The sequence below is a fragment of the Mus caroli genome, chromosome 12 (assembly GCF_900094665.2).
Source record: "Mus caroli chromosome 12, CAROLI_EIJ_v1.1, whole genome shotgun sequence".
Classification (NCBI taxonomy): Eukaryota; Metazoa; Chordata; class Mammalia; order Rodentia; family Muridae; genus Mus; species Mus caroli.
Genome location: NC_034581.1, coordinates 11,452,938 through 11,471,448, shown reverse-complemented (window position 1 = coordinate 11,471,448; position 18,511 = coordinate 11,452,938). Strand labels below are relative to the sequence as shown.

Genomic DNA, 18,511 nt, shown 5'->3' with positions numbered 1-18,511 from the left:
AGGAGTACCATAACAAAAAGTAAACACAGACTGGTTATTTTTCCAACCAGAAGGATTTTTCTCATTGTACTGAAGGCTGGAAAATTAAGGTCAAGAATCCAGTAGGTTTGTTTCTTTGAGTTCTTTCTTCTTGGCCATCTTCCTTTTTTCATTTTACAAGGGCATCCTAGTATTACTCTATCCTTTAAATACCTGAGCACTGTGACAGTATGGCCTCCATTTTTGGATCATTTGGACCTTATTATAATCTTTTTTTTTTTTTTTTTGAAATAAGGACTTTATTGTGCAGCAAGAAAAAAATCAAGCTAATCTTAATTCAATAATTTAAATATATTAAGGAAATAAATAGTCAATGATCAGATGTTCTACAATGGCTACCTACAAACATGATGTGTATACATGGGTTATCTAATTTTTTTTTAATTTAAAATTATTTGTAATTCATTTTTTTACACTCCATATTCCATTCTTTGCTCCTCCTCTCCCACCCTCCAACTGCTCCACATCTCACAACTCTTCCCTTTCACACCCTGTCTCCACATAGATGCCCCTTCCCTCCAGCCCATCTGACCTCTAAACTCCCTGGAGCCTACAGTCTCTTAAAGTTTAGGTGCATCATCTCTGAATGAACATAGACCTGGCAGTCCTCTACTGTATATGTGTTGGGGGCCTCATATCAGCTGGTGTATGCTGCTAGTTTGGTGGTCCAGTGTTTGAAAGATCTCAGGGGTCCATATTAAGAAAGACTGCTGTTTCTCCTATAGGATCGCCTTCCTCCTCAACTTCTTTCAGCCTTCCCTAATTCAACAACAGGGGTGAGATGCTTCTGTCCATTAGTTGGGTGTAAATATCTGCATCTGATTCTTTCAGCTGCTTGTTGGGTCTTTCAGGGGGCAGTCATGTTAGATTCATTTTTGTAAGCACTCCACAGCCTCAGTAATAGTGTGTCAGGCCTTGGAACCTTCCCTTGACCTGGACCTTTGAGCCTGTCACTGGACCTTCTTTTCCTTAGGCTCCTCTCTGTTTCCATCCCTGGAATTCTTCCAGACAGAAACAATTATGGATCAGATCTACCTGAACACCCAGATATACAACTCTTGGGAATATACTAAAAGATGGCCCACCATGCTACAGGGGCACATGTTCCACTATGTTCATAGTGGCCTTATCTGAGATAGTCAGAAGCTAGAAACCAAGATGGCCCATGACAGAAGAATGGATACAGAAAATGTGGTTCATATAAAATGGAATATTACTGAGCTATTAAGAACAAGAACATCATGACTTTTTCAGGCAAATGGATGGAACTAGAAAATATCCTGAGTGAGGTAACTCAGACACAAAATGACATGTGTAGTTGTAAGCCACTCATGACCTACAAGAACCGGGTACTCCTGTAAGGCAGGCTGGGGCTGAAAAAGAGACTTAGACTTCGAGAAAAGAATGAGGTCAAGACAAATTGCTCTGATCACAGCCCACGAGTTTACCAAGAGACTGTGCTTATAAAGGGGGAAGGCCCATCCCCCATGCCAGTCCATCCTTGGAGCCTGGAGCCAGCCTAAAGACTCTGTGCAAAGTGGATTGTCTCAAAGGTGTCTCAGCAGGCAGCAGGATTTCAGAGAAGAGTAGGGCAGTTGACACTTCAAAAGAAGCCAGCAAGGTTGGAAAGCTGTACTGCAGATGGCCCCACCTCAGTGGTGACAAGGTCTGCACCAGCTCACTTCAGGCTGGGTAGGCTACAATTCCTCCCTGGTTATATAATAAAAATAGCTGGACCGATACATAAAATTTATTTATGCTCCATAGTCCTGCCTGGGAGTTATGGTGGCTGGCAGCCGCACCTGGCTTGGGAAATCTCAGATTTTCCTGAACTATTCCTATCTGTCAAGGAGTATACATGCAGCTTGCTTGTGTTTATTTTAACACAATAGCATTAAAGGCTTTTACACAAACATGGCTCTGTGGTGTATTATTAACAAACCACTGCCTCTTGGCATGTACCTCTGTCTTAGATTGATATAGTTCCAAAATCTGGTTGTCCGTCATTGGCTTACCAGCCCTCATAGCACACCTTATTCCTAAATCAGACCAAAGCCACAATATATACTTAAATGCTTCTTCATATTAATGAATTTCTGCCACCTGCACTTGCTGGAGGCGAGTCTGCACGCTTGCTGAAATCAGGCTGTAAGGAGAGACTGACCTGCTTGAAAAACAAAGTTGAGACAGTTGTGATTATCAATTTTATTTAAAATGATGGTATTCAATAGGCCAAATATAAATATTCTGCAATAACCAATTTAATTGCTGTTTGGAACAAGGAACAGACACTTTGTCAGGTTTTTAAGACACAATTTTTTGTTATAGGTTTTCTAAAATATATATGAATTTATCTTACAATTCTTTATTAGCACCATAGCAGCCTTATAATAGGATGTTAAAACTTTACTTTGAGGTGAAGAAAGATGATTTTACATTAATGTTTTCTCTTGCCAAAGAATTGCTGTGGGCACATTTAATCACCATAACTAAAATAAGCAGCTAATATTTAATTACCATTGATTATAATTGATAACAATTATAAAAGCTTCCTTTATTTTCTGGAAAGCCTTTTTTTTTTACTAGTTAATTTGTGTCTCTCAAGATAACATCCAACAAAGGTTTAAGTCACTTTAAGACCTTAAGGTGAGGTCTTAGCCAATTAACATCTCCTGGAAGCTTTCAAAAATAAAATTTTGAAGCAAATCAATTTTTCGTTATTAGATTTTCTGTACCACAATTTTCTAGTATAACTAAAACCCTGAATATTAAAAAGATATTGCCTCTGAATCTTATGGAGCAACAACTACTCCCCAGAAATTTAAAGCTCATTGTGTGAGAGCAAAGATTTGAAGTAAACTTCCCTTGAGAGGCATTAGCTAATAAAATACTTTCCACTTAGGAAACAATATACACTGAAAGATTCAAACTCTTAGCTTCTTGTATTGAAGCAGAGACAATAAATTTTTTCTTACAAAGCTATATTAGCCATACCAAGAAGCAAAACTTTCCAGTGATCACCAGTTCACTAGAAGCAAACTCTTTAAAATTATCAGAATGCAAAGGAAAAAACAAACTTTTCAATCTATAATAACTTTATATGAAGTAGGCAAACCAGATTGTAATGCCTTTATAAGTTCTACAGCCTCATTGACCTTTTATAAATTCTGAATTTAAACTTTATTTAAAACAACATCTGGATAGATCTGCAACAATGTTCTTTTAGCTAAAGAGAAATTCCCCTGAATGAAGGGAGGGTGAGATCCCAAGAACTTCCATAGTCACGGTTTGCAAAACAAAAGAAACATAGCACAAGCCCCACTGAGACTGCTCTGAGCTTTGTTCCTCTTGCAGTGAGGACAGATTTTAGAATTTTTTTGTTTGTTTTTTTTTTGTTTGTTGTTGTTGTTGTTGTTGTTTTGTTTTGTTTTGTTTTTCGAGAAAGGGTTTCTCTGTATAGCCCTGGTTGTCCTGGAACTCACTTTGTAGACCAGGCTGGCCTCGAACTCAGAAATCTGCCTGCCTCTGCCTCCCGAGTGCTGGGATTAAAGGTATGTGCCATCACGTCCAGCAGATTTCTTTTGCAATATTAGACTATAAATACAACTTTGGGAAAGCAAAACCCAATTTTAAAACAACTTATCATCTTTAAAATCAATATTAGAAACATCACTATCATGTTACGAAGTTTGGCTGCCAATTTATACCTATGAATGCATGACAGTGCAAATTTTAATGCTTCATTGAAGAGACAGTGTTTTAAATCTTATCTCTAAGTCTAATTTTTAGGATAAGAATCATATTAAATATTATCTCAACTGGAAGTATCCCTAGAGGCTTAGTTTTTTGGCCTGCTTCATGCCACCTGTTTGAAAGACTCCAACCCTGAGTTACCAATTTAAAGTTGTCTTGCTACTAATGTTACACCTTTTAAATCATACCAATAACTTATAAGCTAATACTCGATGATGAAGACATGTAGAGCATATTATACCTTTAAGACCAGTAAAAAAACAAATTAAGTGACTACATGAATCTTATAAATTTAGACCAATCAAAGAATTTTAACTTTTCTAGCTATAATTATAAGATAAAAAAGCACTTTGTCATTTGCTAAACACAATAATCACTACTGCAGAGAATTCTCTAGGAAAAAACCAACTATCAGCTTTTTTGCCTTAGAGCTAAGAAGTTGCAGACTCCTTTTCTTTAAAAACATTTTTTTTAGCAGTGGCTCCCCTGCTGTGCTTGATCCTTGGCTAAAGTGTGGGCCACTCTTGGCCTTTGATGAATTAGCAGATAAAGTTTTAGCTATTTTTATTTTCCAACAAGAAATACAGAACATTCAGTCACTCAGACAACAAGACAAAAGCATACATGAATGGATTGGTGCACCAAACATAGGCAATACAAAGAGGGTAGAGAACTTCTCCTGTTCTCTCTCCGGCCAGAGAGAAGGCCGGACATCTCTGGATTTTCCTGTGTTCCTGGGAGATTTCTGAAATCCATTTTCCTCTATTTTATTTTATTTTTATTTTATTTTATTTTATTTTATTTTATTATTTAAGCCCTACTCCTCTCGCCTAATACAGTTCTTGACTGTGGACAACCACCTGTTTTGAAGTTTCTAGTCCCATATTTCTCTGCCAAACCCTAAGTGGAATCAGAGCCAGGTCAGCACTGTTCCAACTTAGCCCATATCCTATTGTACCTCCAGCAACACTTTAAAAAATTAAGTTTAAAACCAGCGCTAGCATAAATACCTATTGCTCACTGTGCCTGATAGATCTTCTTGTCCTTCCCTTCTCATGGAGCTCCACATTCGACAGCAGTCCCTCAGTGTATCCCTCTGTTTCTTGGTCCCTGGTTCAAGCACCAATCTGTAGTTGTAAGCCGCTTGCCGCCTACAAGAACTGGGTACTCCTGAAAGGCAGGCTGAGGCTGAAAAAGAGACTTAGATTGCGAGAGAAGAATGAGGTCAAGACACATTGCTCTGATCAAAGCCCGTGAGTTTACTAAGAGACTGTGCTTATAAAGGGGGAAGGCCCATCCCTCTCCCTGCTCCCACCTTCCCTCCCCCCACCCCAGCCAGTCCCTCGGGGCCCACAGCCAGCCCGAAGATGCTGCAATGTGGATTGTCTCAAAGGTGTCTCAGAAGGCAGCAGGATCGAAGAGCAGGGCAGTTGACACATCAAAAGTAGCCTGCCAAGTCAGAAAGCTGCACCACAGGTGGCCCCAACCTCAGTGGCAACAAGGTCTGCACCAGCCCACTTCAGGCTGGGGGAGGCTACAGACTTGCATAGTATGTACTCACTAATAAGTGGATATTAGCAAAAAACAAAACAAAACAAAACAAAACAGAAAACAAACAAAGAAACAAACAAACAAAAAAAACCCAAACATACAGAATTCAACAGGGTTAACAAGCTGAAGTGCCCAAGTGAGGACGCCTCAGTCCCACTTGAGAGAGAAAAGAAAGCAATTATAAATAGGGAGGGAGGGAGAGAGGGAGGGAGGGAGGGAGGGACTTGGGAGAGAAAGTGGATGGGGAGGGAGGAACCTGATCTGGTATTGGGTGAGAGAAAATGAACTGAAGCCCTGAGGGCCTGCAGAAATAATATAAACAGGCAACCTCAGGAAATAGTAGGTTTGGGGGTCTCTCCAGAGTGCACCAAAGGCCTGGGAGGTGAGAGACTACCAGGACTTATAGGGAATGATGAATTTGCAGATTGTTCTTTCTAATTCATTGAAGAATTGAGTTGGAATTTTGATGGGGATTGCATTGAACATGTAGATTGCTTTTTGCAGGATAGCCATTTTTACTATATTGATCCTGCCAATCCATGAGCATGGGAGATCTTTCCATCTTCTGAGATCTTCTTTAATTTCTTTCTTCAGAGACTTGAGTTCTTATCATACAGATCTTTAACTTCCTTAGTTAGAATCATGCCAAGGTATTTTATATTATTTGTGACCAAACAAGAATCTTAATGCACTCTAAATATTGTAGTAAAGATTTTGTGCTTCAAGATCACAGTCTTGTAAGTTCACAGTTCTTTACCACAGGCATCACTATGCCAATGAGATCATCAAACATAGCTTAATGTTAGATTATGTATAGAAGATGCTGTTTACGTGTATTAAGTAGCATTTCAAAGGTCCCCAAATCATCATTTTAACATGCACACATGAGTTTTAGTAGATATATGTGGAGGCCAGAGGTCAAACTTCAGTGTCAGTAATTCCTTGAGTACTGTACACTGTTCCTCCTCCCAGGGAGACAAGGTCAAAATTGGTCTGGAGCTCACCAAATATTTTGGCTATATTATAGTCTAGAGGCTTTGATTAGGTTTGTTTTCTGTGCCAATAAAAAAATTAAAAAGCAGGAAAAATCTCAAGTGTAACAGGTAACAGCAGAGAAATATCAAAAAACCAGATAGATGACAAAGGCCATTCTTAAGGATGAAGAAACACATACATACAGAAGTCGCATGGAAACACATAGCCTTTGCAATGCAGAGGGGGAACTTAGAAGCAGAGAAATTTCTTCTTGATAACTGCAATATTTTTAAACCCTGAAGGTTATTCATGTTCTAATTTAGAGTTGCTCTGTTTGACAAAAGGTAGGATGGTTGATGGTCCACAGCTGTTGTATGACATGTCCTCATCTAGCTTCCAAATTTTTGAGCCAGTTTATCAATAGGCTTCTTGCCTGGAAAAGAGAGCCTACAAGGCTTTTGTTTGAAGCTATCAGGTTTTTGCCTCTGATCAGGAGTGTGAGAAAGAAGTTGTATCATCTAAAAACTCCATTACCTTTATTACCTAGTCATGGTCCCCTTCCCTCTCTTTCTGCCTTCCAGGGAGTCTGTCTAGCTCCTAGTCTCTCATTCCTCACTTCTTGTACCCTGTCTGGCCAGTGATCCCTAGAGATTCTCAAACCTCTACCTCCACATCTTTGTTATTACGAGCATAAATCACTAGGGTCAAGTCCTCATATTTGTTGTACTGGCTAGTTTTGTGTCAACTTGACACAGCTGGAGTTATCACAGAGAAAGGAGATTCAGTTGGGGAAATGCCTCCATGAGATCCAGCTGTAAGACATTTTCTCAATTAGTGATCAAGGGGGAAAGGCCCCTTGTGGGTGGGACCATCTCTGGGCTGGTATTCTTAGGTTCTGTAAGAGAGCAGGCTGAGCAAGCCAGGGGAAGCAATCCAGTAAGGAACATCCCTCCATGGCCTCTGAATCAGCTCCTGCTTCCTGACCTGCTTGAGTTTCAGTCCTGACTTCCTTGGTGAGGAACAGCAACGTGGAAGTATAAAGCTGAATAAACCCTTTTCTCCCCAACTTGCTTCTTGGTCATGATGCTTGTGCAGGAATAGAAACCCTGACTAAGACATTTGTAAAGCAATTACTTCACTGAATAAGCTCTATGTCTAACCCCAAAACATATATTGTTAAATTCTTTTTAGTCCTTTTATTTTCTCACAGCATATATGCACATCAGAGATAATTTTACATGTTATTGAAACATATTTTAATAGTATCTATCAGTCTAAAATAAGCTACTTCATAACATTGAAAAAACAAGATGTACTTACTCATAAAAATTAACTTATAAAAATTAACAAGTTTACAGTAGTATTTTAAAATTACTATAGCATTAGAAAGGCATTGAAATATATCTATTATAGGTAAATGACTCATAGCTGACTATAATCACTGATTCTATAAAATACATATTAAAGTTTAAAAATAAACAATTCTGTATAATTTATGTAACTGATAAAATGTGTAGCCTGTAAACAATCAAGTAACCCCTGCACGGTATGGTTAATGGAAGGGTTTTATTGTAGATATGAGAGGGAGAACAGCTAGAGACTTCTGGAAGACTCCAGGACAGAGAAAGAAAGAAATAGACTGAACATGCAAGCAGAATAGAGCTGACCATGAGAGTAGCAAGAGAAGAGCAAGAGTGAGTGAGACTGAGGCATAGACAGATGGAGACAGAGACAGAGATGGGAGAAATGAGAGAGAGAGAGAGAGAGAGAGAGAGAGAGAGAGAGAGAGAGAGAGAAACAGAGACAGAGAGACAGAATGTGAAAGAGAGACAGAGCAGAAGAGGGAAAGAGAGATATTTAGAGAGAGGGGGCAGAGAAAAAGATGGAGACATAGTCTAAAGCAGGGTTATCAGGAAAATGAGTAGCTGGTGGGAAGGAAGCCCATGAGTGGGGAGTTTGGTAGAGTAGGAGGTGAGAAGAGCTAGGAACCCAGAACAGATTCTAAAATGTGTAACAAGAACTCTGTGATATTGAGGGATGCACTTTAGCATGGTAATAGGCACTGCAGGCAGCCATTTTTCCCTTCTGCCAGTGATAAGGGAAATGGCTCCTTTGGGTAGAGGGTAAGAGCTGCACAAGCTCATGGGTAATCCTGCTTCTATCTGCTTGCCACTAACATGCAATGTAGGGAGATTTTAAAGCTGTAGTGAGGTGAATGTTAGGTTACTTGGTCTGGCTGCTGGGCTTTGCCCAGAAGAAAAGTAAACTTTTCACATCTTCCCAACAGGCAGTGGCTTTATTCTTTGAAGGCAGACAGCTAGCAGAGTTAAGTCTGTTTTCCAAAACAACCTGTGAGGTAAGGATAGTATTTTCCTTGATGATTATGTTTCAAAGGCTATGGTCCCCAGGTCCTTGAGAAAGATAGTTCTGGGTTGTAAAGCTGTCAATAGGCTTTTATTAAGATTTATACATCAAAAGGCTTGAGAAAGAATTTGCACTGTGAGGTTTTTCTTTTCTTCTTCTTCTTCTTCTTCTTCTTTTTTTTTTTAAAATAAGTACTTTAAGCAGAGAGAGGCCAGTAGACCTAGACAGAATGCATCCACACAATTAGTGCTCTAAAATGCCATTAGTATGCTAGTCTCCTTACAAGGCTAGCTTTTTTTGCAAAGATGTTGAAAGCAAAGGAAAGCATACAAAAAGGGCCAACAATCTCAATGGCAGACAGTGTGAATGAAGAGAAGTTGTGCAAGTGTTTGCTAGCTGACATAGTCAACCACGGAGCTCATTCTCCTCACTCACCTGCTTCATGACTCTGTATAATTCATCTTTTCAAATCTGATTTTGATTTGAGGGTGGGAGTAGACAGACGGCTCAGTGGTAAAGAGTACCTGATGTTCTTGGAAAGAACCGAGATTCATTTTCCAGCATCTACATGAGAGCTTACAACTATCTGTTACTCCAGTCCCAGAGGATCTCATGTCTTTTCTTTGTAGTCTTTGTCATTACTACATGTATATGATGAACGTATGTTCATGTAGAATAGTATTCATACATATAAAATAAAAACACAATATCATTTGAAATTCAGATTTCTAGAGTGAATGGTGATGCTAAGGAATGTCTCTATTATATATTATGAATAGAATTTGATAAGGATATGAGTATAAGGTAGCTCATGTTATATTGAATACTGAATGAATTTAATGGACTATATTAGGTTCTTTCTTCCTCTGGAAATGTCTTAGAGCAGTGGTTCTCAATGTTGTGACCCTTTAATATAGTTCCTCATGTTGTGGTGACACTCCACCATAAAATTATTTTTGTTACTATTTCATAATTTTACTACTCTTAGAAATATTTGATATATAGGATATATGATATGTGACTCCTATGATGTCATTGTAGAGTGCATTAAACTAGAAATAAGATCAGGACTGAGTTGGATGTTGCAGCAATGTATAGCTAGTTCATGTCAGCTGTGTGTAGCAGAGAAGAATTAAGTAACACCCATGATGTAATGATTCAGTGTAATCGGCTCAAGAGTAACTGCCCCCTTGTAGCAAATAAAAGCAGAGGCTTGCAGCAGCAGGCAGGCAGGCAGAGAATCTTGATGCTGCAACAATGAAGACAGTCCAGCCATCTTGCTCTCTGACCAGAGAACAACTGAACGTACCTCCCTTGCATGAAGGAGCTGCAGCCACAGACAGATTTCAAGCCTTGCCTGTGAGCCTCTCAGCTGCTTGCTTCTGAGTCAGGTACTGCATGCATGTGTTGTGGACTCATGCTTGCCATTGTAGTGAATAAACCTTAAGATCAAATGGTATCTAGAGTCTGTCTCTCCTTCGTGGCCTTAAGCTGGATACAACACATGACAGACATTCAATCCTCAAAAGGATCAAAACCCACAGGTTAAGAACAACTACCTTAGAGAAACAGTTTGAAAAAGAGCTTGTTTTGGTATATGGTTTCAGATATTTATGGCTATGGTTAAATACCTTTGTTGCTATGAGCTTGAAGTAAGGCAAAATGCCCTGGAGGAAATGAAGGGGAGGAGGAGGGGGAGGGGGAGAAGGAGGAGAAGGAGAGGAGGAAGAGGAAGAGGTCAAGGAGGAGGACAAGATATGATTAGCTATTATCTCTGTGGTAGCCACAAAGCAAAAGAAGGCTCAGGGAAAACTGTATCCACAAGGACACCTTCAGACTGAATCTCTCCCTTCATCTTGGCCTATTTCTAAGGACAGTTATCATCTCTCAATAATGCCATTAGTTTACGACATTTTCATTGTATCTTTGCATGGATTAGCTCTAAGTCCTCACAATCAAATTTCTTCTCAATAGTTGGATTCAGTAGCTGGACACTATGTCTAGCATATGAAGCATTTAGTGAGCAATTCACATTGAAACCACCACAGGATATTAGCAAGGATTATCATAAACTGTCATAAGGAAACACATAATATGAAGTTGATGAGGACAGGAGAAAGAAACTGAACAGGCAATTTAGGGCTGTGTTCTTGACAATGAGATTCTGTTTGTTGATAATGACAACTGGTTTTGTCTTGGACAGATACCAGAAAATGACCTTGGTTTTCCTGGTGTTCTGTTCCAGCCAGAAATACCAAAAACTTTGAGTTTCCATTTTTTTTTTGTTACTTTCTTCTCTTCTTTCATAGCAACTATAGTGAGCTCATTAGGTTATAAGATATGTGTGATCAGATTCCTGGAAGTTATTCCCTAAACTGTATACATAGATGGTGAACCCATGGACATCTAATGGGTAGGGTGACTAGAAGACTCATAATACCTCTTATGTTTCAATCCAGTGCATCCTAAATAAAGCCTAGAGCATGCCCCTTAGCAACATGTGTTGTTCTTACTTTCCTGTTGCTATCATACAACATTGTGACATGGAAACTTAGGGAAAAGAGGGCTGGTTTAGGCTTGGGGCTCCAGAGGGTTAGACCACATGAAAACAAGATGAGTCAGGTCAGCAGGAATAGCTGAGCATTCATCTATCAAACCACAAATAGGAAGCATAGAGCAAAATGGACCCACAAAACACATCCCTAGTAACACAATTCTTCCAGCAAAGCCAAACCTCCTAAGCCACCCCATGGAACACAGAGTGGGAGCCAAATATTTAAATACCAGAGACAAGGAGGGGCATTTATTGTTCAAACCACCATGGCATCCTTTTTAATACAGGAGTTCTGATTGTTTTCTTTAATTTATTGTTCTCTTCTACATTAAAACTCCTCATTAAAATACCTCTTCCCTTAACCATAGAATTGAACCTCAAGATTGTGAGACAGGAACCCTATATTCTAATGATTTTGATACCATTAACTCTCTAGTATCCTATTCCTCTGAGTAAGGAAACCTGTGTCATAGTTAAGTAGTGGTATACATGTTCATTTCTTTTAAAGAAATAAAAATTGAACCAAATGTACTGTTCTAGATACTCAAGAGACTACCATTTTGTCTTAATCAATGATTTCTAAAAGTCTTTGCTGTGGAGAGACATGGGATTAGCATAGACAGAACCTTCTTTGGACAGAACCTTCCCCATGGTGAATGGGACAACAATTTTATGCCCAGGCTTACCTCTCAACGTCCGCGGCACTCGAGCAAAGTGGCAGGGAACTGTCTCACTGTCTATGCGGTACCTCTTGAATCCGTTGACCGGAGGCTGGTCATACCTCGTGCCCCACATCTGGCACCACTTGACCCGTCCAGCAGGTCCAGTTATTCGAGGGTCTCGAGGGGACCTTCTCCTAAGAACCAAATGGAGGGAGGGAGAGACAGACACCAAGTGTGAGAACAACACAGAGGGAAGCAGTCTGAGTAGCATCAAGGTGTCGCTGTACTCAGCAAGGCTCAAGGCTTAAATACACAAGCAAAAGGGGAAGTACTTCTCAGCAGGAGGGATGGGGCACTGGAAATTTTTCTTTTGACACCTACACGGGGAAGCAGAAACTTGGTGGTATCAGGGTACATCTTGTGGTCAGGACATCCGGCACTGACTTAGGGCTGGAACATTCTGTGGTTGTTCTTGGAGCGGTGCGTCGGTGGCCCACTTTTGACTCCCTTTTTTTCTCAGGGGGAGAGGCCCAATTTAGAGATCAGGACAATAGTGTTGTCCTAATAGCTCCCAACACTGGGTATATTTGGTGACCCTTAAACCTAGGAGGCTGATGCAGGATAATCATGAATTCAAGGCCAAGATAAACTACACTGAAAGTTTAAAAGAACAAAAACCAAAACTAATATAGCATTCACAATCATGAGATTAGAATGTCTGAAAGCTTTCCTAACTCACATTTTATTTCATGCATCTAATTTATTTAGTACAAAAGGCTCTACTCATATTGCCTCTGTAAAAATAGGCAAAAAGTCTCTCAAATAAGAAAAAGTAGCTTACCTCCTCAGAGGTAGGCATAGAAACAACCCCAGTTACCATTTCACAGTCTCAAAGGCAGGAGGAGTACCAGCAAGCTCGATCATGGAAAAAGAAGCTTACAGTTGTGTGCTGAGTGGAGGTTCATATCCTGGGGAGGTGAAATGATTAGCAGGATATCTGACACAATTTATTAAGGAAATACATTTGACTATCCTCAGTTGATTGGTCATCTCCTGAAAAATGATGCTAAAAAAGAAGAGGTAATTCTAGTTGTAATACTCCATGCCTAGACCAATTAGTAGGTGTGGGGATTGGCTTCTTAAACTTGGCACTGCAGCGATTGTAAAATATACTCCTGTTGTTATGTGTGTTCTATCATTGTAGCCTTTTTATAATTAAAATATCAGTATGAATCCATTGTAAATGTTAATCACTTTTGTTCATACAAAACTCTTCAATTCACAAGAAAATTCATATCTGTGTATTTATTAATATGGTGTTTGGGGACCAGAGGAAAATGTAAGCTGATAAAGATACCTGCCAAATTTGCAGACCTGAGTACATTCTTCAGAACACAAACGATTGATGCAGAAAACCAACTCCTGTAATTTATCTTTTGATCTCCTCATGACATGTGTATACTCATACATTCACACATAGGCACAATAAACAAACAGATAAAAAAAACTAACAAATGAATATGTAAAGTAACTAAATAAGTAAAAATAATAAAAAATATGTAAAGTGTTTTTGTTGGATATTTTCTTTATTTGCATTTCAATGTTATCCACCTTCCTGGTTTCCCTCCCTCCTGGACACACCCTATCACATCCTCCCTCTACCTGCTTCTATGAGGGTGCTCCTCTACCCACCCACCCACTCCCACCTCCTTGCCCTCAATTCCCCTGCCCTGGGACATTTATCGAGCCTTCATATGACCAAGGACCTCTCCTTCCATTGATGTATGACAAGGCCATCCTATGTTACATATGCAGCTGGAGCCATGTGTACTTCTTTGTTAATGACTTAGTCCCTGGGAGTTCTCGGCGGTCTAGTTGGTTGATACTGTAGTTCTTCCTATGGGGTTGCAAACCCCTTCAACTCCTTCAGTCCCTTCTCTCACTCCACTATTAGGGATCCCATGTTCAGTCCAATGGTTGGCTACTAACATTCACCTCTGTATTTGCAAGGCACTGGCAGGGCCTCTTAGGAGACAGACATATCAGGCTCCATTCAGTGTGCACTTCTTGGCATCCACAAGAGTGTCTGGGTTGGGAACTGTATATGGGATGAATCCCCAGGTGGGACAGTCTCTGGGTGGCTTTTCCTTAAGTTTCTACTCTGCATTTTATCTCCATATTTGCTCCTGTGAGCATTTTGTTCTCTTTCTAAAAAGACCAAAACACCCACACTTTGGTCTTTCTTCTTCTTGAGCTTCATATGATCTGTGAATTGTATCCTGGTAATTTGAAGCTTTGGGGCTAGTATCCACTAATCACTGAGTCCATACAATGTGTGTTCTTTTGCGATTGGGTTACCTCACTCAGGATGGTATTTTCTTGTTCTATTCATTTGCATAAGAATTTTATGAATTCATTGTTATTAATAGTTGAGTAGTACTCCATTGTGTGAATGTATCACATTTTCTGTATCCATTCCTTTATTGAGAGACATCTGGGTTCTATCCAGCTACTGGATATTATAAATAAGGCTGTTATGAACATAGTGGAGCATGTGTCCTTATTACAAGTTGGAGCATCTTCTGGGTATATGCCCAGGAATATATAGCTTGGTCCTCAGGTAATAATATGTCCAATTTTCTGAGGAATTTCCAGATTGATTTCCAGAGTCGTTGTACCAGCTTGCATTCCCACCAGCAATGGACGAGTGTTCCTCTTTCACCACATCCTCGTCAGCATCTGCTGTCACCTGAGTTTTGGATTTTAACCATTTTGACTGGTGTGAGGTGGAATCTCAGGGTTGTTTTGATTAGCATTTCCCTGATGACTAAGGATGTTGAACATTTTTTAGGCGCTTCTCGGCCATTTAATATTCCTCAGTTGAGAAACCTTTACTTAGCTCTCTGCTCCATTTTTAATAGGGTTATTTGGTTTTCTGGAATCTAACTTCTTGAGTTCTTTGTATATTGGATATTAGCCCTCTATCAGATGTAGGATTGGTAAAGATCTTTTCCTAATATGTTGGTTGCCCAATATGTTTTGTCTTATTGACAGTGTCCTTTGCCTTACAATTTGCTTTGCAATTTTATGAGGTCCCATTTGTCAATTCTTGAACTTACAGCACGAGCTATTTTTGTTCTGTTCAGGCATTCTTCCCCTGTGCCCATATGCTCCAGGCTCTTCAGCACTTTCTCCACTATAAGTTTCGGTGTATCTGGTTTTATGTGGAGGTCCTTGATCCACTTGGACTTGAGCTTTGTACAAGGAGATAAGAATGTGTCGATTTTCCCTCTTTGATTTTCTTGTGTTTTGCAAATTGTATCTTGGGTGTTCTATGTTTCTGGGCTAATATCCACTTATCAGTGAGTGCATATCTAATGACTTCTTTTGTAATTGGGTTACCTTACTAAAGATGATATCCTCCAGATACATCCATTTGTCTAAGATTTTCATAAATTCATTGGTTTTAATAGCTGAGTAGTACTCCATTGTGTAAATGTACCACATTTTCTGTATCCATTCTTCTGTTGAGGGACATCTGGGTTCTTTCGAACTTCTGGCTATTATAAATAAGGCTGCTATGAACATAGTGGTGCATGTGTTCTTATTACCAGTTGGAACTTCTTTTTGGTATATGCGCAGGAGAGGTATTGCTGGATCTTCATTCCTCCTTAGAATAGGGAACAAAATACCCATGAAAGGAGTTACAAAGTTTGGAGCTAAGACGAAAGGATGGACTATCCAGAGAATACCCCACCCGGGGATTCGTCCCATAATCAGCCACCAAACCCAAACACCATTGCATATGCCAGAAAGATTTTGCTGAAGGGACCCTGTTATAGCAGTCTCATATGAGGCTATGCCAGTGCCTGGCAAATACAGAAGTGGATGCTCACAGTCATCTATAAGATGGAACACAGGGCCCCTAATGGAGAAGCTAGCAAAAGCACCCAAGGATCTGAAGGGGTATGGAACCTTATAGGTGGAAAAACAGTACCCCCAGAGCTCATATCTCTCTCTGCATATGTAGCAGAAGATGGCCTAGTCAGCCATCACTGGAAAGAGAAGCCCCTTGGCTTTGCAACTTTATATGCCCCAGTACAGGGGAATGCCAGGGCCAAGAAGCAAGAGTAGGTGGGTGGGGGAGCAGGGTGGAGGGAGGGTATAGGGAACTTTCAGGATAGCATTTGTAATGTATATAAAGAAAATATCTAAAAGAAAGAAAAAAAAAGAAAAAAAAAGAATGTGTCGATTTGCATTCTTCTACATGCTGACCACCAGTTGAACCAGCATCATTTGTTAAAAATGCTGTCTTTTTTTTCCCACTGGGTGGTTTTAGCTCCTTTGTCAAAGATCCCTACTGTTCTGTCAAGCTTGCAGACCTGTGTACATTCCTCAGAACACAAACAATGGATGCAGAAAACCAAGTCCTGTAATTTATCTTTTGATCTCCTCATGACATATGTATGCTCATACATTCACATGTAGGCACGATAAACAAACAGACAAAAACCCTAACAAATGAATATGTAAAATAACTAAATACATAAAAATAATAAAACATAAGTAAAATATTTTATTCACATTTTAATCTTCATTGCCTACATATTAGAACCCAAAAGCTCTGATCATGTAATTCAAAAATGGTTCATCAACTTCCAGCTGGACTACTGATTCATCTGATTTCTAAATGTAGGTCATTTGTCAGTGTTCTAAGAGTAAAGCAAAGCACTTCCTTGATATGTAAGAAGACTTTGGCTTAATCCCCAGCACCTAATAATAAATAAATAATAGTTTCCTATTATTAATCATCCTCTGGTTTAAGCGTACAAATTATTTTGTATGAAACTGTTCATATTCATTAGAATTATACTTACAAAATAAATCCCATGAAGTTTCCTTGGGATCTTAAGCCAAGTATAAGTATAATAAGATTAAATTAATATCTTTTGCTTTGTAAACAAACCTAACCTAGTTTTGGAGATTTAGAACAAAACCGTAGGTTTATGACAACACATTTTGTAAAAAATCTAATCATGCTCAGTTAAGTATAAATAATAAGCAAAAGGTTTATAAAATACAATTTATTATATCTTTTCAAGTTTAAAGCTTTTGTTTCCCTATGCTATTATGTCTACACTTTTGAAGAAAAAAATGTGAATACATTAATTAAATTAAAATCTCAAGAACCAACAAATGATTATGAATTATACTTAATTTTAGACTATTTTTTAATTATTTTGGTATTTTACCTTATTCAGCTTTGAGTTAAACATTTTGAGTTTATATATACATACATACATACATACATACACACACAACATGGTTCCTAGTTTTATAATGAACAGTATAGTTATCTACTAAGTATTATTGTTTAGCTACCCATTGATGTTTGATTGTATTCAATAGTTATCTAATATTAGATATTGTCCTAGCTTGTGATAAAATAAAAATGAAACTTCTATTAACACCTAGAAGTTGTTTTATTTGCATGCATGGAAATATACATAATACAGATATATGACTATATATTAATATATAGAGGATATACAAATACTATGTCATACTGATCATCCTCTAATGCTATGTTTATGTATGTAACTTCTAACCACTTGTTCAATAAACACTAAATAAATTTCTAGAATTTTCTGGCCACTGGTATTTCAAGAGAACCTAAGGTAAGCAGTAGAAATGTTTACAGCAACTCCTGTCAGTTTCCTCTATTCTGGAAAGACTGTTTATAGAGACGCTGGAGTTGAATCTTCAACCTGTTTCACAGCTCACTAATCTGCACATCTGCCTACATGTGTAGAGTCCTTTAATATAATTAGACTCTATTATTCCATGCACTGCTTTGGAAATATTTGTTTAACTTCCTATAGCTAACCTTCTCATCACTAACCTCACCCTTGTCTCTGTCATTAAACTACTTTGATGGAGAGGGAGGTAATCTCTTGATCCTTTCACTATGTCTGTATTCTTCTCTACTTTGGCCATGATTTTGAAAAATACTCTATATGACTTACAACTTACAAAGTAAGCAAGTAAAAACAGAATCTATCCTTTCTGTGTGTATTGCCAAAATTAACCATGTCTACTGAGTGTGTAAGGTAACAAACACCATTCATCCCTAGAGTTGTTTTTGAAGTATTCTCCTAAGGATACGTTACTGTGTCATACAGCTCTGTAACGTTGAGTGCTACTCACTTGTGAGGTCATTTTACATCTGCTCTTCATTGTTTTCCTCTTTTCTCATTCACCTTGCTTCCTTTGCTATCTGTAACAGGAACAACAGTGTATGCTTATATAAAATGCAGCAGAATATACTTTTCACAACTCCATTTTAAATGGATGTTCAGGCCCATATTAAATATTCAAATATAGGCAGCTCACTTCAATAAAACACTTCAATAAAACAAGAACAAATAGAAATCAGTCTGGCAGTTCCTCAGAAAATTGGACATAGTACTACCGGAGGATCCCGCAATACCTCTCCTGTGCATATATCCAGAAGATGTCCCAACCGGTAAGGACACATGCTCCACTATGTTCATAGCAGCCTTATTTATAATAGCCAGAAGCTGGAAAGAACCCAGATGCCCCTCAACAGAGG

General features: G+C 38.8%; 1 long non-coding RNA gene across 1 annotated transcript in view; it reads left to right on the top strand.

The window, feature by feature from the left end:
• LOC110306437 overlaps positions 1-10,140 on the top strand; it is a 49,467-nt gene extending 39,327 nt beyond the window's left edge. The window contains exons 6-7 of the long non-coding RNA XR_002379269.1: positions 8,606-8,674; positions 9,879-10,140. This is a non-coding gene — a long non-coding RNA (uncharacterized LOC110306437). The remainder of the gene's footprint in view (positions 1-8,605; positions 8,675-9,878) is intronic.
• Positions 10,141-18,511: the final 8,371 nt, after the last annotated feature.